Genomic DNA, 21,208 nt, shown 5'->3' on the forward strand with positions numbered 1-21,208 from the left:
ACTGTCTGACCTCTACTCATAGTTTTAACCATATCTGGAGTTAAGAACTCCGATTCAAGAGAAATTAGTGTCGTTTGAAAGCTAAGACATGAGGCTACAAGTTCTATTTTTAAGGAGAACCCAGTTATGCCTTCCAGATAGTGAACTCGCTCATCAACAAACACTGGGACTGTTATTGTCCAACTGTTATTGTCTCGTTTTTGTCCAACTGTTATGTTATTGTCCGATCTCTCCTCAGATTGTTAACCATATCTGGAGTTATAGAACTCCGATTGAAGCGAGCTTAGAGTCGTTTGAAAGCTTAGACATGAGGCTACAAGTTCTATGTTTTAAGGAGAACCCAGTTATGCCTCTAAGATAGTCAAAATCGCTCGTCAACAACACATGGACTGTTACTGTCCATCTGTTATTGTCTCGTTTTTGAACTATGTTGTCTGACCTATCCTCAGAGTTTTAACCTTATCTGGAGTTATAGAACTCCGATTGAAGCGAACTTAGAGTCGTTGGAAAGCTAAGACATGAGGCTACAAGTTCTATGTTTAAGGAGAACCCAGTTATGCCTCTAAGATAATCAAAATCGCTCGTCAACAAACACTTGGACTGTTATTGTCCAACTGTTAATGTCTCGTTTTTGAACTGTTACTGTCTGACCTCTACTCATAGTTTTTAACATATCTGGAGTTATAGAACTGCGATTCAAGAGAAATTAGTGTCGTTTGAAAGCTAAGACATGAGGCTACAAGTTCTATTTTTAAGGAGAACCCAGTTATGCCTTCCAGATAGTGAAACTCGCTCATCAACAAACACTGGGACTGTTAATGTCCAACTGTTACTGTCTCGTTTTGAACTGTTATTGTCTGATCTCTCCTCAGATTTTTTAATGATATATGGAGTTATAGATCTCCGATTGAAGCAAAATTAGTATCGTTGGAAAGCTAAGACTTGAGCTAGAAGTTCTATAGTTAAGGAGAACCCAGTTATGCCTCTAAGATAGTCAAAACGCTCGTCAACAAGACACTTGACTGTTACTGTCCAACTGTTACTGTCTCGTTTTGAACTATTGTTGTCTGACCTATCCTCAGAGTTTAACCTTATCTGGAGTTATAGAACTCCGATTGAAGCGAACTTAGAGTCGTTGGAAAGCTAAGACATGAGGCTACAAGTTCTATGTTTAAGGAGAACCCAGTTTGCCTCTAAGATAGTCAAAATCGCTCGTCAACAAACACTTGGACTGTTACTGTCCAACTGTTAATGTCTCGTTTTTGAACTGTTACTGTCTGACCTCTACTCATAGTTTTAACCATATCTGGAGTTATAGAACTCTGATTCAAGAGAAATTAGTGTCGTTTGAAAGCTAAGACATGATGCTACAAGTTCTATTTTTAAGGAGAACCCAGTTATGCCTTCCAGATAGTGAAACTCGCTCATCAACAAACACTGGGACTGTTATTGTCCAACTGTTACTGTCTTGTTTTTGAACTGTTATTGTCTGATCTCTCCTCAGATTGTTAACCATATCTGGAGTTATAGAAACTCCGATTGAAGCGAGCTTAGAGTCGTTTGAAAGCTTAGACATGAGGCTACAAGTTCTATGTTTAAGGAGAACCCAGTTATGCCTCTAAGATAGTCAAAATCGCTCGTCAACAAACACATGGACTGTTACTGTCCATCTATTATTGTCTCGTTTTTGAACTGTTACTGTCTGACCTCTCCTCAGAGTTTTAACCATATCTGGAGTTATAGAACTTCGATTCAAAAGAAATTAGTGTTGTTGGAAAGCTAAGACTTGAGGCTACAAGTTCTACAATTAAGGAGAACCCAGTTATGCCTCTAAGATAGTGAAAATCACTCGTCAACAAACACTTGGACTGTTACTGTCCAACTGTTACTGTCTTTTTTTTGAACTGTTACTGTCTGACCTCTACTCATAGTTTTTAACCATATCTGGAGTTATAGAACTCCGATTCAAGAGAAATTAGTGTCGTTAGAAAGCTAAGACATGAGGCTACAACTTCTATGTTTAAGGAGAACCCAGTTATGCCTTCTAGATAGTGAAACTCGCTCATCAACAAACACTGGGACTGTTATTGTCCGACTATTACTGTCTCGTTTTTAATGTTATTGTCTGATCTCTCCTCAGATTTTTAAAGATATATGGAGTTATAGAACTCCGATTGAAGCCAAATTAGTGTCGTTGGAAAGCTAAAACTTGAGCTAGAAGTTCTACAGTAAGGAGAACCCAGTTATGCCTCTAAGATAGTCAACAAACACTTGGACTGTTACTGTCGAACTGTTACTGTCTCGTTTTTGAACTATTGCTGTCTGACCTATCCTCAGAGTTTTAACCGTATCTGGAGTTATAGAACTCCGATTCAAGAGAAATTAGTGTCGTTGGAAAGCTAAGACATGATGCTACAAGTTCTAGGTTTAAGGAGAACCCACTTATGCCTCTAAGATAGTCAAAATCGCTCGTCAACAAACACTTGGACTGTTACTGTCCACCTGTTACTGTCTCGTTTTTTTTGGAACTGTTACTGTCTGACCTCTCCTCAGATATTTAACCATATCTGGAGTTATAGAACTCCGATTCAAGCAAAATTAGTGTCGTTTGAAAGCTAAGACATGAGGCTACAGTTCTATGTTTAAGGAGAACCCAGTTATGCCTCTAAGATAGTCAAAATCGCTCGTCAACAAACACTTGAACTGTTACTGTCCAACTGTTACTGTCTCGTTTTTGAACAGTTACTGTCTGACCTCTCTTCAGAGTTTTAACCATATCTGGAGTTATAGAACTCCGATTCAAAGAAATTAGTGTCGTTCGAAAGCTAAAACATGAGGCTACAAGTTCTATGTTTAAGGAGAACCCAGTTAAGCCTTTAAGATAGAGAAAATCGCTCATCAACAAAACACTGGGACTGTTACTGTCGAACTGTTACTGTCTCGTTTTTGAACTGTTACTGTCTGACCTCTACTGATATTTTTAACCATATCTGGAGTTATAGAACTCCGATTCAAAAGAAATTAGTGTCGTTGGAAAGCTAAGACATGAGGCTACAAGTTCTATGTTTAAGGAGAACCCAGTTATGCCTTTAAGATAGAGAAAATCACTCATCAACAAACACTGGGACTGTTACTGTCCAACTGTTACTGTCTCATTTTTGAACTGTTACTGTCTGACCTCTACTCATAGTTTTAACCATATCTGGAGTTATAGAACTCCGATTCAAGACAAATTAGTGTCGTTGGAAAGCTAAGACATGAGGCTACAAGTTTATATTTAAGGAGAACCCAGTTATGCCTCTAAGATATATAAAATCGCTCGTCAACAAACACTTGGACTGTTACTGTCCACCTGTTACTGTCTCGTTTTTTGAACTGTTACTGTCTGACCTCTCCTCAGATATTTAACCATATCTGGAGTTATAGAACTCCGATTCAAGCAAAATTAGTGTCGTTCGAAAGCTAAGACATGAGGCTACAAGTTCTATGTTTTAAGGAGAACCCAGTTATGCCTCAAGATAGTCAAAATCACTCGTCAACAAACACGTGGACTGGTACTGTCCAACTGTTACTGTCTCGTTTTTGAAGTGTTACTGGCTGACCTCTCCTCAGATTTTTAACGATATATGGAGTTATAGAACTCCGATTGAAGTGAAATTAGTGTCGTTGCAAAGCTAAGATTTGAGGCTACAAATTCTACAATTAAGCAGAACCCAGTTATGCCTCTAAGATAGTCAAAATCGGTCATCAACAAACAATTGGACTGTTACTGTCTCGTTTTTGAACTGTTACTGTCCAACTGTTACTGTCTCGTTTTTGAACTGTTACTGTCTGACCTCTTCTCATAGTTTTAACCATATCTAGAGTTATAGAACTCCGATTCAAGAGAAATTAGTGTCGTTGGAAAGCTAAGACATGAGGCTACAAGTTCTATGTTTAAGGAGAACCCAGTTATGCCTCTAAGATAGTCAAAATCGCTCGTCAACAAACACTTGGACTGTTACTGTCGAACTGTTACTGTCTCGTTTTTGAACTATTGTTGTCTGACCTATCCTCAGAGTTTTAACCGTATCTGGAGTTATAGAACTCCAATTCAAGAGAAATTAGTGTCGTTCGAAAGCTAACACATGAGGCTACAAGTTTTATATTTAAGGAGAACCCAGTTATGCCTCTAAGATAGTCAAAATCGCTCGTCAACAAACACTTGGACTGTTACTGTCCAACAGTTACTGTCTCGTTTTTGAACTGTTACTGTCTGACCTCTCTAAAGAGTTTTAACCATATCTGGAGTTATAGAACTCTGATTCAAAAGAAATTAGTGTCGTTGGAAAGCTAAGACTTGAGGCTACAAGTTCTACAATTAAGGAGAACCTAGTTATGCCTTTAAGATAGAGAAAATCACTCACCAACAAACACTGGGACTGTTACTGTCCAAATGTTACTGTCTCATTTTTGAACTGTTACTGTCTGACCTCTTCTCATAGTTTTAACCATATCTGGAGTTATAGAACTCCGATTCAAGACAAATTAGTGTCGTTGGAAAGCTAAGACATGAGGCTACAAGTTTTATATTTAAGGAGAACCCAGTTATGCCTCTAAGATAGTCAAAATCGCTCGTCAACAAACACTTGGACTGTTACTGTCCAACAGTTACTGTCTCGTTTTTGAACTGTTACTGTCTGACCTCTGTACAGAGTTTTAACCATATCTGGAGTTATAGAACTCTGATTCAAAAGAAATTAGTGTCGTTGGAAAGCTAAGACTTGAGGCTACAAGTTCTACAATTAAGGAGAACCCAGTTATGCCTCTAAGATAGTCAAAATCGCTCGTCAACAAACACTTGCACTGTTACTGTCTCGTTTTTGAACTGTTACTATCTGACCTCTACTCATAGTTTTAACCATATCTGGAGTTCTAGAACTCGGATTCAAGAGAAATTAGTGTCGTTGGAAAGCTAAGACATGAGGCTACAAGTTCTATGTTTAAGGAGATCCCAGTTATGCCTCTAAGATAGTCAAAAACGCTCGTCAACAAACACTTGGACTGTTACTGTCGAACTGTTACTGTCTCGTTTTTGAACTATTGCTATCTGACCTATCCTTAGAGTTTTAACCGTATCTGGAGTTAGAGAACTCTAATTTAAGAGAAATTAGTGTCGTTGGAAAGCTATGACATGATGCTACAAGTTCTATGTTTAAGGAGAACCCAGTTATGCCTCTAAGATAGTCAAAATCGCTCGTCAACAAAAACTTGGACTGTTACTGTCCAACTGTTAATGTCTCGTTTTTGAACTGTTACTGTCTGACCTCTACTCATAGTTTTAACCATATCTGGAGTTATAGAACTCCGATTCAAGAGAAATTAGTGTCGTTGGAAAGCTAAGACATGAGGCTACAAGTTCTACAATTAAGGAGAACCCAGTTATGCCTCTAAGATAGTCAAAATCGCTCATCAACAAACACTTGGACTGTTACTGTCCAACTGTTATTGTCTCGTTTTTGAACTGTTACTGTCTGACCTCTCTTCAGAGTTTTAACCATATCTGGAGTTATAGAACTCCGATTCAAAAGAAATTAATGTCGTTGGAAAGCTAAGTTCTACAATTAAGGAGAACCCAGTTATGCCTCTAAGATAGTCAAAATCGCTCCTCAACAAGCACTTAGACTGTTACTATCCAGCTGTTACTGTCTCGTTTTTGAACTGTTACTGTCTGACCTCTACTGATATTTTTAACCATGTCTGGAGTTGTAGAACTCCGATTCAAGAGAAATTAGTGTCGTTGGAAAGCTAAGACATGAGGCTACAAGTTCTATGTTTAAGGAGAACCCAGTTATGCCTTTAAGATAGAGAAAATCGCTCATCAACAAACACTAGGACTGTTACTGTCCAACTGTTACTGTCTCGTTTTTAAACTGTTACTGTCTGACCTCTACTCATAGTTTTAACCATATTTGGAGTTATAGAACTCCGATTCAAGAGAAATTAGTGTCGTTGGAAAGCTAAGACATGAGGCTACAAGTTCTATGTTTAAGGAGAACCTAGTTATGCCTCTAAGATAGTCAAAATCGCTCGTCAACAAACACTTGGACTATTACTGTCTCGTTTTTGAACTGTTATTGTCTGACCTTTACTCATAGTTTTAACCATATCTGGAGTTATAGAACTCCGATTCAAAAGAAATTAATGTCGTTGGAAAGCTAAGACTTGAGGCTACAAGTTCTACAATTAAGGAGAACCCAGTTATGCCTCTAAGATAGTCAAAATCGCTCCTCAACAAACACTTGGACTGTTACTGTCAAACTTTTACTGTCTCGTTTTTGAACTGTTACTCTTTGACCTCTCCTCATAGTTTTTACCATATCTGGAGTTATAGAACTCCGATTCAAGCGAAATTAGTGTCGTTGGAAAGCTAAGACATGAGGCTACAAGTTCTACAATTAAGGAGAACCCAGTTATGCCTCTAAGATAGTCAAAATCGCTCGTCAACAAACACTTGGACTGTTATTGTCCAACTGTTAATGTCTCGTTTTTGAACTGTTACTGTCTGACCTCTACTCATAGTTTTAACCATATCTGGAGTTATAGAACTGCGATTCAAGAGAAATTAGTGTCGTTTGAAAGCTAAGACATGAGGCTACAAGTTCTATTTTTAAGGAGAACCCAGTTATGCCTTCCAGATAGTGAAACTCGCTCATCAACAAACACTGGGACTGTTAATGTCCAACTGTTACTGTCTCGTTTTTGAACTGTTATTGTCTGATCTCTCCTCAGATTTTTAATGATATATGGAGTTATAGATCTCCGATTGAAGCAAAATTAGTATCGTTGGAAAGCTAAGACTTGAGCTAGAAGTTCTATAGTTAAGGAGAACCCAGTTATGCCTCTAAGATAGTCAAAAACGCTCGTCAACAAACACTTGGACTGTTACTGTCCAACTGTTACTGTCTCGTTTTTGAACTATTGTTGTCTGACCTATCCTCAGAGTTTTAACCTTATCTGGAGTTATAGAACTCCGATTGAAGCGAACTTAGAGTCGTTGGAAAGCTAAGACATGAGGCTACAAGTTCTATGTTTAAGGAGAACCCAGTTATGCCTCTAAGATAGTCAAAATCGCTCGTCAACAAACACTTGGACTGTTACTGTCCAACTGTTAATGTCTCGTTTTTGAACTGTTACTGTCTGACCTCTACTCATAGTTTTAACCATATCTGGAGTTATAGAACTCTGATTCAAGAGAAATTAGTGTCGTTTGAAAGCTAAGACATGATGCTACAAGTTCTATTTTTAAGGAGAACCCAGTTATGCCTTCCAGATAGTGAAACTCGCTCATCAACAAACACTGGGACTGTTATTGTCCAACTATTACTGTCTTGTTTTTGAACTGTTATTGTCTGATCTCTCCTCAGATTGTTAACCATATCTGGAGTTATAGAACTCCGATTGAAGCGAGCTTAGAGTCGTTTGAAAGCTTAGACATGAGGCTACAAGTTCTATGTTTTAAGGAGAACCCAGTTATGCCTCTAAGATAGTCAAAATCGCTCGTCAACAAACACATGGACTGTTACTGTCCATCTATTATTGTCTCGTTTTTGAACTGTTACTGTCTGACCTCTCCTCAGAGTTTTAACCATATCTGGAGTTATAGAACTCCGATTCAAGAGAAATTAGTGTCGTTAGAAAGCTAAGACATGAGGCTACAACTTCTATGTTTAAGGAGAACCCAGTTATGCCTTCTAGATAGTGAAACTCGCTCATCAACAAACACTGGGACTGTTATTGTCCGACTATTACTGTCTCGTTTTTTAACTGTTATTGTCTGATCTCTCCTCAGATTTTTAAAGATATATGGAGTTATAGAACTCCGATTGAAGCCAAATTAGTGTCGTTGGAAAGCTAAAACTTGAGCTAGAAGTTCTACAGTTAAGGAGAACCCAGTTATGCCTCTAAGATAGTCAACAAACACTTGGACTGTTACTGTCGAACTGTTACTGTCTCGTTTTTGAACTATTGCTGTCTGACCTATCCTCAGAGTTTTAACCGTATCTGGAGTTATAGAACTCCGATTCAAGAGAAATTAGTGTCGTTGGAAAGCTAAGACATGATGCTACAAGTTCTAGGTTTAAGGAGAACCCACTTATGCCTCTAAGATAGTCAAAATCGCTCGTCAACAAACACTTGGACTGTTACTGTCCACCTGTTACTGTCTCGTTTTTTGAACTGTTACTGTCTGACCTCTCCTCAGATATTTAACCATATCTGGAGTTATAGAACTCCGATTCAAGCAAAATTAGTGTCGTTTGAAAGCTAAGACATGAGGCTACAAGTTCTATGTTTAAGGAGAACCCAGTTATGCCTCTAAGATAGTCAAAATCGCTCGTCAACAAACACTTGAACTGTTACTGTCCAACTGTTACTGTCTCATTTTTGAACAGTTACTGTCTGACCTCTCTTCAGAGTTTTAACCATATCTGGAGTTATAGAACTCCGATTCAAAAGAAATTAGTGTCGTTCGAAAGCTAAAACATGAGGCTACAAGTTCTATGTTTAAGGAGAACCCAGTTAAGCCTTTAAGATAGAGAAAATCGCTCATCAACAAACACTGGGACTGTTACTGTCCAACTGTTACTGTCTCGTTTTTGAACTGTTACTGTCTGACCTCTACTGATATTTTTAACCATATCTGGAGTTATAGAACTCCGATTCAAAAGAAATTAGTGTCGTTGGAAAGCTAAGACATGAGGCTACAAGTTCTATGTTTAAGGAGAACCCAGTTATGCCTTTAAGATAGAGAAAATCACTCATCAACAAACACTGGGACTGTTACTGTCCAACTGTTACTGTCTCATTTTTGAACTGTTACTGTCTGACCTCTACTCATAGTTTTAACCATATCTGGAGTTATAGAACTCCGATTCAAGACAAATTAGTGTCGTTGGAAAGCTAAGACATGAGGCTACAAGTTTTATATTTAAGGAGAACCCAGTTATGCCTCTAAGATATATAAAATCGCTCGTCAACAAACACTTGGACTGTTACTGTCCACCTGTTACTGTCTCGTTTTTTGAACTGTTACTGTCTGACCTCTCCTCAGATATTTAACCATATCTGGAGTTATAGAACTCCGATTCAAGCAAAATTAGTGTCGTTCGAAAGCTAAGACATGAGGCTACAAGTTCTATGTTTTAAGGAGAACCCAGTTATGCCTCAAAGATAGTCAAAATCACTCGTCAACAAACACGTGGACTGGTACTGTCCAACTGTTACTGTCTCGTTTTTGAAGTGTTACTGGCTGACCTCTCCTCAGATTTTTAACGATATATGGAGTTATAGAACTCCGATTGAAGTGAAATTAGTGTCGTTGCAAAGCTAAGACTTGAGGCTACAAATTCTACAATTAAGCAGAACCCAGTTATGCCTCTAAGATAGTCAAAATCGGTCATCAACAAACAATTGGACTGTTACTGTCCAACTGTTACTGTCTCGTTTTTGAACTGTTACTGTCCAACTGTTACTGTCTCATTTTTGAACTGTTACTGTCTGACCTCTTCTCATAGTTTTAACCATATCTAGAGTTATAGAACTCCGATTCAAGAGAAATTAGTGTCGTTGGAAAGCTAAGACATGAGGCTACAAGTTCTATGTTTAAGGAGAACCCAGTTATGCCTCTAAGATAGTCAAAATCGCTCGTCAACAAACACTTGGACTGTTACTGTCGAACTGTTACTGTCTCGTTTTTGAACTATTGTTGTCTGACCTATCCTCAGAGTTTTAACCGTATCTGGAGTTATAGAACTCCAATTCAAGAGAAATTAGTGTCGTTCGAAAGCTAACACATGAGGCTACAAGTTTTATATTTAAGGAGAACCCAGTTATGCCTCTAAGATAGTCAAAATCGCTCGTCAACAAACACTTGGACTGTTACTGTCCAACAGTTACTGTCTCGTTTTTGAACTGTTACTGTCTGACCTCTCTAAAGAGTTTTAACCATATCTGGAGTTATAGAACTCTGATTCAAAAGAAATTAGTGTCGTTGGAAAGCTAAGACTTGAGGCTACAAGTTCTACAATTAAGGAGAACCTAGTTATGCCTTTAAGATAGAGAAAATCACTCACCAACAAACACTGGGACTGTTACTGTCCAAATGTTACTGTCTCATTTTTGAACTGTTACTGTCTGACCTCTTCTCATAGTTTTAACCATATCTGGAGTTATAGAACTCCGATTCAAGACAAATTAGTGTCGTTGGAAAGCTAAGACATGAGGCTACAAGTTTTATATTTAAGGAGAACCCAGTTATGCCTCTAAGATAGTCAAAATCGCTCGTCAACAAACACTTGGACTGTTACTGTCCAACAGTTACTGTCTCGTTTTTGAACTGTTACTGTCTGACCTCTGTACAGAGTTTTAACCATATCTGGAGTTATAGAACTCTGATTCAAAAGAAATTAGTGTCGTTGGAAAGCTAAGACTTGAGGCTACAAGTTCTACAATTAAGGAGAACCCAGTTATGCCTCTAAGATAGTCAAAATCGCTCGTCAACAAACACTTGCACTGTTACTGTCTCGTTTTTGAACTGTTACTATCTGACCTCTACTCATAGTTTTAACCATATCTGGAGTTCTAGAACTCGGATTCAAGAGAAATTAGTGTCGTTGGAAAGCTAAGACATGAGGCTACAAGTTCTATGTTTAAGGAGATCCCAGTTATGCCTCTAAGATAGTCAAAAACGCTCGTCAACAAACACTTGGACTGTTACTGTCGAACTGTTACTGTCTCGTTTTTGAACTATTGCTATCTGACCTATCCTTAGAGTTTTAACCGTATCTGGAGTTAGAGAACTCTAATTTAAGAGAAATTAGTGTCGTTGGAAAGCTATGACATGATGCTACAAGTTCTATGTTTAAGGAGAACCCAGTTATGCCTCTAAGATAGTCAAAATCGCTCGTCAACAAAAACTTGGACTGTTACTGTCCAACTGTTAATGTCTCGTTTTTGAACTGTTACTGTCTGACCTCTACTCATAGTTTTAACCATATCTGGAGTTATAGAACTCCGATTCAAGAGAAATTAGTGTCGTTGGAAAGCTAAGACATGAGGCTACAAGTTCTACAATTAAGGAGAACCCAGTTATGCCTCTAAGATAGTCAAAATCGCTCATCAACAAACACTTGGACTGTTACTGTCCAACTGTTATTGTCTCGTTTTTGAACTGTTACTGTCTGACCTCTCTTCAGAGTTTTAACCATATCTGGAGTTATAGAACTCCGATTCAAAAGAAATTAATGTCGTTGGAAAGCTAAGTTCTACAATTAAGGAGAACCCAGTTATGCCTCTAAGATAGTCAAAATCGCTCCTCAACAAGCACTTAGACTGTTACTATCCAGCTGTTACTGTCTCGTTTTTGAACTGTTACTGTCTGACCTCTACTGATATTTTTAACCATGTCTGGAGTTGTAGAACTCCGATTCAAGAGAAATTAGTGTCGTTGGAAAGCTAAGACATGAGGCTACAAGTTCTATGTTTAAGGAGAACCCAGTTATGCCTTTAAGATAGAGAAAATCGCTCATCAACAAACACTAGGACTGTTACTGTCCAACTGTTACTGTCTCGTTTTTAAACTGTTACTGTCTGACCTCTACTCATAGTTTTAACCATATTTGGAGTTATAGAACTCCGATTCAAGAGAAATTAGTGTCGTTGGAAAGCTAAGATATGAGGCTACAAGTTCTATGTTTAAGGAGAACCTAGTTATGCCTCTAAGATAGTCAAAATCGCTCGTCAACAAACACTTGGACTATTACTGTCTCGTTTTTGAACTGTTATTGTCTGACCTTTACTCATAGTTTTAACCATATCTGGAGTTATAGAACTCCGATTCAAAAGAAATTAATGTCGTTGGAAAGCTAAGACTTGAGGCTACAAGTTCTACAATTAAGGAGAACCCAGTTATGCCTCTAAGATAGTCAAAATCGCTCCTCAACAAACACTTGGACTGTTACTGTCAAACTTTTACTGTCTCGTTTTTGAACTGTTACTCTTTGACCTCTCCTCATAGTTTTTACCATATCTGGAGTTATAGAACTCCGATTCAAGCGAAATTAGTGTCGTTGGAAAGCTAAGACATGAGGCTACAAGTTCTACAATTAAGGAGAACCCAGTTATGCCTCTAAGATAGTCAAAATTGCTCCTCAACAAACACTTAGACTGTTACTGTCCAGCTGTTACTGTCTCGTTTTTGAACTGTTACTGTCTGACATCTACTCAGATTTTTAACCATATATGGAGTTATAGAACTCCGATTCAAGAGAAATTAATGTCTTTGGAAAGCTAAGACATGAGGCTACAAGTTCTATGATTTAAGCAGAACCCAGTTATGCCTCTAAGATAGTCAAAATTGCTCCTCAACAAACACTTAGACTGTTACTGTCCAGCTGTTACTGTCTCGTTTTTGAACTGTTACTGTCTGACATCTACTCAGATTTTTAACCATATATGGAGTTATAGAACTCCGATTCAAGAGAAATTAGTGTCTTTGGAAAGCTAAGACATGAGGCTACAAGTTCTATGATTTAAGCAGAACCCAATTATGCCTCTAAGATAGTCAAAATCACTCGTCAACAAACACTTGGACTGTTACTGTCCAACTGTTACTGTCTCATTTTTGAACTGTTACTGTCTGACCTCTCCTCATAGTTTTAACCACATCTGGAGTTATAGAACTCTGATTCAAGCGAAATTAGTGTCGTTGGAAAGCTAAGACATGAGGCTACAAGTTCTACAATTAAGGAGAACCCAGTTATGCCTCTAAGATAGTCAAAATTGCTCCTCAACAAACACTTAGACTGTTACTGTCCAGCTGTTACTGTCTCGTTTTTGAACTGTTACTGTCTGACATCTACTCAGATTTTTAACCATATATGGAGTTATAGAACTCCGATTCAAGAGAAATTAGTGTCGTTGGAAAGCTAAGACTTGAGGCTACAAGTTCGACAATTAATGATAACCCAGTTATGCCTCTAAGATAGTCAAAATCGCTCGTCAACAAACAAGTGGACTGTTACTGTGCAACTGTTACTGTCCAATTGTTACTGTCTTGTTTTTTAACTATTGTTGTCTGACATATCCTCAGAGTTTTAACCTTATCTGGAGTTATAGAACTCCGATTGAAGCGAACTTAGAGGCGTTGGAAAGCTAAGACATGAGGCTACAAGTGCTATGTTTAAGGAGAACCCAGTTATTTCTCTACGATAGTCAAAATCGCTCGTCAACAAACACGTGGACTGTTACTGTCCAACTGTTACTGTCTCGTTTTTGAAGTGTCACTGTCTGACCTGTTCTCATAGTTTTAACCTTATCTGGAGTTATAGAACTCCGGTTCAAGCGAAATTAGTGTCGTTGGAAAGCTAAGACATGAGGCTACAAGTTCTATTATTTAAGCAGAACCCATTTATGCCTCTAAGATAGTCAAAATCGCTGGTCACCAACCACTTAGACTGTTACTGTCCAACTGTTCCTGTCTCATTTTTGAACTGTTACTGTCTGACCTCTCCTCAGAGCTTTAACCATATCTGGAGTTATAGAACTCCGATTCAAGAGAAATTAGTGTCGTTGGAAAGCTAAGACATGAGGCTACAAGTTCTATGATTTAAGCAGAACCCAGTTATGCCTCTAAGATAGTCAAAATCGCTCCTCAACAAACACGTGGACTGTTACTGTCCAACTGTTACTGTCTCCTTTTTGAACTGTTACTGTCTGACCTCTCCTCATAGTTTTAACCATATCTGGAGTTATAGAACTCCGATTCAAGCGAAATTAGTGTCGTTGGAAAGCTAAGACATGAGGCTACATGTTCTATGATTTAAGCAGAACACAGTTATGCCTCTAAGATAGTCAAAATCGCTCGTCAACAAACACTTGGACAGTTACTGTCCAACTGTTACTGTCTCCTTTTTGAACTGTTACTGTCTGACCTCTCCTCATAGTTTTAACCATATCTTGAGTTATAGAACTCCGATTCAAGCAAAATTATTGTCGTTGGAAAGCTAAGACATGAGGCTACAAGTTCTATGTTTTAAGGATAACCCAGTTATGCCTCTAAGATAGTCAAAATCGCTCATCAACAAACTCGTGGACTGTTACTGTCCAACTGTTACTGTCTTGTTTTTGAAGTGTCACTGTCTGACATCTCTTCAGATTTTTAACCATATCTGGAGTTATAGAACTCCGATTCAAGAGTAGAGATTACTTTGTGAACTTGTGAGGGAGAGATGAGACCTTGAGAGAGGAGTGGGCAGCTGCATAGAGCAGAGGAAAAAGAGAGCTGAAAAACGTGAGAGGAAGAAGAAGGAGGAGAACCAGCAGCTGAATAGTGTCAAACCTTCCTCAAACTTAGTTAAATTCAGAAGGTATGGGTCATGAAACTCTCTTCCTCTCCCCCGTAAGATCAAAAACGAAAATGAAGAAGAAAAACCCTAAGAAAAGAATTGATCTAAGACCTAAACCAGCTGTGAAGGAAGCTGAAATTAACCAAGAGAACAAGCAAACAAAAGTGAAATAAAGTCAATTTCAGAACATCTAACAAATCATGGTAGAGGGTTGGCTTTAACTAGGGGGTAATTAATGTGTTCTGCTGTGATGTTGTTGCTGGACTTAATGTGTTCTGCTGTGATGATTGTTGCTGGAATTAATGTGTTCTGCTATGATGTTTGTTGCTGGAATTAATGTGTTCTCCTGTGATGATTGTGCTGAAATTGATGCTGCCGATTTGTGTGTTGCGCAGCGAAATTCTGTTTCGCTGCCACAACTGAACCTGCTGCAGCGAATTAATATTCGCTGCCGATTTGTGTGTTGCGCAGCGAAATTCTGTTTCGCTGCCGCAACTGAACCTGCTGCAGCGATTTGATATTCGCTGCCGATTTGTGTGTTGCGCAGCGAAATTCTGTTTCGCTGCCGCAACTGAACCTGCTGCAGCGATTTGATATTCGCTGCCGATTTGTGTGTTGCGCAGCGAAATTCTGTTTCGCTGACGCAACTGAACCTGCTGCAGCGATTTGATATTCGCTGCCGATTTGTGTGTTGCGCAGCGAAATTCTGTTTCGCTGCCGCAACTGAACATGCTGCAGCGATTTGATATTCGCTGCCGATTTGTGTGTTGCGCAGCGAAATTCTGTTTCGCTGACGCAACTGAACCTCCTGCAGCGAATTGATATTCGCTGCCGATTTGTGTGTTGCGCAGCGAAATTCTGTTTCGCTGCCGCAACTGAACCTGCTGCAGCGAATTGATATTCGCTGCCGATTTGTGTGTTGCGCACCGAAATTCTGTTTCGCTGACGCAACTGAACCTCCTGCAGCGAAGTGATATTCGCTGCCGAGTTGTGCGTTGGGCAGCGAAACTGTGGCGCCAACAGCGGTGCAGTTCTCGCTGCCGAACTGGCAGCCTGCGGCGAACCAGTTCTCGCTGCCGAAGTGGGCAGCCCGCAGCGAACCAGTTCTCGCTGCCGCTTCCTACAATAAGCCTCCTAGGCAGGAATGACTTAAATGCTAATAACAATTTCATGATATGATGGTGTAAAATAGGGAACACTTGAATGTGAACATATGAACTATTGAAATAAGTGTGATGATGAATGTGATTCAAAAATAAAATAAACACAACTGTGCTGATTTGTGACCATTGATGTCTTAGGTGGTGCGGTCGGGATTGGACCATCATCAAGACAGGAACGACCCACAGGTGGAGCAGGTAGGTGACTTGCACCTTTCTTTTTCATACGTTGAATCTTGGAATATTTTAACTTGAGTACTACCATATTGTTAGAACCGATATTAAATTGTCGAACGCTTAATTGTTGATAAAAGAGTGATTAGCTTTGGCTAATGGCATCCGAATGGATGGCCGGGACAAAGAATGATTAGCTTTGGCTAATGGCGTCCGAATGGATGGCCGGGATGAAGGACTGATTAGCTTCGGCTAATGGCATCCAAACGGATGGCCGGGACAAAGAGTGATTAGCTTCGGCTAATGGCATCCGAATGGATGGCCGGGACAAAGAATGATTAGCTTTGGCTAATGGCGTCCGAATGGATGGCCGGGTTAAAAAGGGATGATTTCGCTGCCGATTGTGGATCGGCAGCGACGCAGTTCCGCTGCCGATTCTGGATCGGCAGCGACACAGTATTCACTGCCGATTCTGGATCGGCAGCGATGCAGTCTTCGCTGCCGATACAGACATCGGCAGCGACCCAGTTTCGCTGCCGATTCCTTGATCGGCAGCGATGTAGTTTCGGCTGTCGATTTTAGGATTGGCAGCGACGCAGCTATCGCTATGGAATCCGGATGGATAGCCGGGACAAATAAACGACTAGTTTCGGCGAATGGCATTTGAAAACTTGTGTATCTATATGAACTACTAATTGTTACATCAAATACATGAAGAAATTATAAATGTTAATGCTTATTTAATTGCTAGGCCGTTAGTTACCATTATTATTATTATTAAGTATTTGTTTTCTCTTAAATGTTTTGTACTGCTGCAGGGACGTCACACCAACGAGATGTCTAGGATACCCGATACACGGGAACCTACTTTTGCAAGGAATTAAGTAGATGCATTCTAAATCACAATGTATTTTGTAGGGATCAATGTACTGAATGTATAACTTTTATTAGATCCTTTTTGTTTAAAAATTGTGATGGCTATTAGAAGTATAAGAGTGCAAACTCATGTCCATGTATATATATTTTTAATATGAACTTCAAATCATGCAACCTTAATATTATGTGTTTGTGTAAGATTCGCTTTTGAATGAACTGTTGATTGTATGGATTGTATTTTGATGATGTGAGGATTCAAGTTCTTTGATTACCAGCACCATGTGTATTAAATATATATATATATATATATATATATATATATATATATATAAAATAATAAAATTTACTATTGTTTTGGGCTTAGATAGCCGGGTTGTTACAGTTGGTATCAGAGCACTTGGTATGGATCCTGAGGAATCATTAATAAATGTGTTGTTGCGATGAATTTCAGGATGGTACGCACCCGACAAGGGACACGAACTGAGCCACCCTCCTTAGAAAGGAGGGGCATGAACCGAGGTGCCCAAGGTTGGCAAGACGAAGATCCCTTAGATGATACGGCATCTCATGCTCCGATAATACCGCCCGAAACTTTGCAGGGGGAAGATACGGTGGCAGGAGAAGGCCCGAGGTCTCATCAGACAGAGGGAACACCCCCAGTCGCAACGGAGCAGCGAGAAAGATCAGAAGCACAGCCATCTACTGTTCCAACTGGTGTGCCCCCACAATATGTAGATGCAGGACTCCTTGTACAAATAGTTAAAGCAGTGATGGAAGGCATGGCTAGTTCAGCAGCACAAACAACCCCTACCACGCAGATTCCACCAGCAGCCCCTACGACCAGCATGACCATGGATAATGTGGTACCACTGGTGCGACTAGTCAAGAGTATGATGGAAATGGGCTGTGAACCGTATATGGGGGAACAAGATGCAGAGATAGCTGGAAGATGGATCAGGAAGGTAGAAAAGACAATGATTCAAATAAGCATACCCGAGGGTTTGAGGGTAAATTGTGCATCCCAGTTACTATCTGATAGGGCCATGACATGGTGGGAAACAGTTCAGCTGAGGCGTGCGACTGAGACCCTAACTTGGAGTGATTTCAAGACAGAGTTTGAGAATCAGTTTTATTCCAAGTATCATCGCAAGGTGAAAGAACAAGAGTTCTTAGCATTAAGACAGGGTGATATGTCAGTATTGGAGTACGAAAGGAGATTCCATGACCTCTCATTGTTCGCCCCACATTATGTGCCGACAGAGGAACATATGATTGAAAAGTTGAGAGATGGTTTACGACAGGATTTGAGACAAGGATTGATCGCCTTGCGATTTAAATCGGTGAGGGAGTTGATTGAGGCTGCACAAGCTCTGGAGGCATGTATTGGAGAAAGCCAAGGGGGGTATCAGAGTATAAGCAAAAAGAGAGATGGGGACTATTTCAGCGGCAGACCACCGCACCCGAAGAAAGGAAAAAGTGGAGTGTTTGAGCAGCACGGAAAGAAGGGGAGTTTGATATTACCGCCTCACCAACAGTCAAGTGGGAGAATGATGGCGGGACAGTCGCACTCGAGGGCAAACTCTTCAACTGGGACCGGTGACCGCAGGGGAGTTGACTATCCTTTTTGTGTAAAATGTGGACAAAAACACCCTGGGGACTGCTCAGTTTCCCCTGGGCGATGCTTTGTGTGCAGAGGAGAGGGTCATAGGTGGAGGAACTGCCAGTATCTTAGCCAAGGGTGTCATTACTGTGGTGGGAAAGGTCATTACAAGAGGGACTGCCCCAAAAGAAACACCGGACAAGTACAGAGCTATAGACAGCCCAGTCAGAGCCACCAGCAGTCAGTCACCGTTAATAGGCCAGTGAGATCTTCTCAATCAGGGGCAAACTCCAGTCGAGGGAAGTCGAGGGCACAAAATGATCGGACCCCAGGGAGGGTCTTCCACCTGACACAGGAGGAGGCCAGGGCTGCATCGGATGTGGTGGCAGGTACACTACTGTTGAATGATTTTAATATGAATGTATTGTTCGATCCGGGTGCCACCCACTCATTCATTGCTAAGAGAAGTGTCACTAAATTGAGAAAGGAAGTAGAAATAGTAGAGAAGGGGTTTGTAATTGGAACTCCAATGGGAAACATGGTTGAAACAAATATTGTATATGTGGATGTGGGGGTTAGTTTATCCGGGTATGAAACAGAAGTAGACTTGATTCCCTTAGAGCTGCATGATTTTGACATAATACTAGGCATGGATTGGTTGAGTAAATACAAGGCACTAATAGATTGTTATGCTAAAACTGTTACTTTTCAAACACCTAAGGGCGAGAAAATGACTTTTGAAGGAGAGAGATTTCCCAAACTGAATGCTTTAATATCGGTGGTAACAGCCCAAAAACTTTTAAGAAAGGGATGTATGGGATACCTCGCATACATCTTAAACTCTAATGATGAAGGTCCACGATTGAAGGATATTCCTGTGGTGAAGGATTTCCCAGATGTGTTTCCAGAAGAACTACCAGGACTACCCCCGGAGCGAGAGGTAGAGGTGTCTATAGACACTTTTCCTGGAGTCCCACCCATAGCCCAACAACCGTATCGGATGGCTCCAGCAGAACTGAACGAGTTAAAGACTCAATTACAGGAATTATTAGACAAGGGGTTCATACGGCCCAGTAATTCTCCTTGGGGAGCACCGGTCCTATTTGTAAGAAAGAAAGATGGAACCCATAGGCTTTGTATTGACTATCGACAGTTGAACAAAATAACAATGAAAAACAAGTATCCGTTACCTCGGATAGATGATTTGTTCGACCAATTAAAGGGAGCGAGGGCATTTTCGAAGATAGATCTGAGATCAGGGTACTATCAGATGAAGATTAAAGAAGCGGATGTAGCAAAGACCGCATTTAGAACTCGTTACGGACACTATGAATTTTTGGTGTTACCGTTCGGGTTGACGAACGCCCCAGCCCTCTTCATGGATTTGATGAATCGGGTTTTCCAACCATACCTGGATAAGTTTGTGGTGGTATTCATTGATGATATACTGGTGTACTCGAATTCTTTCAAGGAGCACGAAGAACACTTGAGACAAACCTTACAAACCTTGAGAGATCACCAGTTATATGCAAAATTGAGTAAATGTGAATTTTGGCTGAAAAGAGTGACGTTTTTGGGACATGTCATTTCAGCCGAAGGTGTTTTTGTCGACCCTTAAAAAGTTGAAGCAGTCTTGAAATGGGAAAGACCGACTTCGGTCACTGAAATACGTAGTTTCCTGGGACTTGCAGGATACTATCGGAGATTTATCGAAGGTTTTTCCCTGATTGCAACCCCTTTGACCCAGCTAACTAGGAAGGATAAGAAGTGGGTGTGGTCGGAAGAATGTGAGGCAAGCTTCCAAGAATTGAAGAGGAGGCTCACCACTGCTCCAGTCTTAACTCTCCCGTCAGGGACCGAGGGTTTTGTGGTATATAGTGATGCCTCGGGGAAGGGATTGGGGTGTGTTTTGATGCAACATGGGAAGGTGATCGCCTATGCATCAAGGCAATTAAAGACTCATGAGGTGAACTACCCGGTGCACGACCTGGAGTTGGCAGCTGTAGTATTTGCCTTGAGGATATGGAGACACTATTTGTATGGGTCTCGAACCCAAATTTTTACTGATCATAAGAGCCTGAAGTATCTGATGTCGCAAAAGGAGTTGAACATGCGGCAAAGAAGGTGGATAGAGCTCATTAAGGATTATGATTGCACTATAGAATACCACCCGGGGAAAGCAAATGTGGTGGCAGATGCCCTCAGTCGCAAAAATAAAGCCTCCTTGGGAAGCTTAACAGTGGGAAAGGAGCGGCAATTGGCAGAATTAAAAGAGTTGGGTGCAGATTTGGGAATTGATGCAAGAGGTGGGTTAATAGCCCAATTATTGGTGCGACCAACGTATCGAGAACAGATACTACATGCCCAATTCCATGACAAGGTGGGATCCAAGATTAGGAAGAATGTGGAGGCCGGGGTAGAAATGAAATTCCGAGTAGCGGATGATGGATCCTTGATGATGGGACAACGGTTGTACGTGCCTGATGACGAAACAATCAAACGTATGGTTCTGCAAGAAGCACATGAGTCCAAATTCTCCATACATCCTAGCAGTACTAAGATGTATCGAGACCTGAAACACCTCTATTGGTGGCCTAATATGAAAAGGGAAATAGCTGAGTATGTGTCAAAGTGTGGGATATGTCAACAAGTCAAGGTTGAACACCAAAGGCCTGCGGGACCATTACAGCCATTACAAATTCCAGAATGGAAGTGGGAGATGATCACCATGGATTTCGTGTCAGGATTTCACAAGGGGAGAAAAGGAAATGATGCAATATGGGTCATTGTGGATCGGTTGACGAAATCCGCACTATTCTTGCCTGTAAAGATGACCGACTCGGTGGACAAGCTTGCCAAGATCTACATAAATGAGGTGGTACGACTTCATGGGATTCCGGTGTCCATTGTATCGGATCGAGATCCTAGGTTCACCTCTCGACTTTGGCCGAGCATACAACATGCCTTGGGGACAAGATTGGACATGAGCACTGCGTTTCACCCTCAAACGGATG

At 40.4% G+C, this 21,208-nt stretch overlaps 1 long non-coding RNA gene across 1 annotated transcript; it reads left to right on the forward strand.

The window, feature by feature from the left end:
* The first annotated feature begins 14,320 nt into the window (after positions 1–14,320).
* Positions 14,321–16,800, forward strand: LOC127904081 (uncharacterized). The gene is made up of 3 exons (XR_008056911.1): positions 14,321–14,405; positions 15,686–15,742; positions 16,537–16,800. It is a non-coding gene; the product is annotated as an uncharacterized LOC127904081 (long non-coding RNA).
* Positions 16,801–21,208: the final 4,408 nt, after the last annotated feature.

The sequence above is a fragment of the Populus trichocarpa genome, chromosome 12, assembly GCF_000002775.5.
Source record: "Populus trichocarpa isolate Nisqually-1 chromosome 12, P.trichocarpa_v4.1, whole genome shotgun sequence".
Taxonomy (NCBI): Eukaryota; Viridiplantae; Streptophyta; class Magnoliopsida; order Malpighiales; family Salicaceae; genus Populus; species Populus trichocarpa.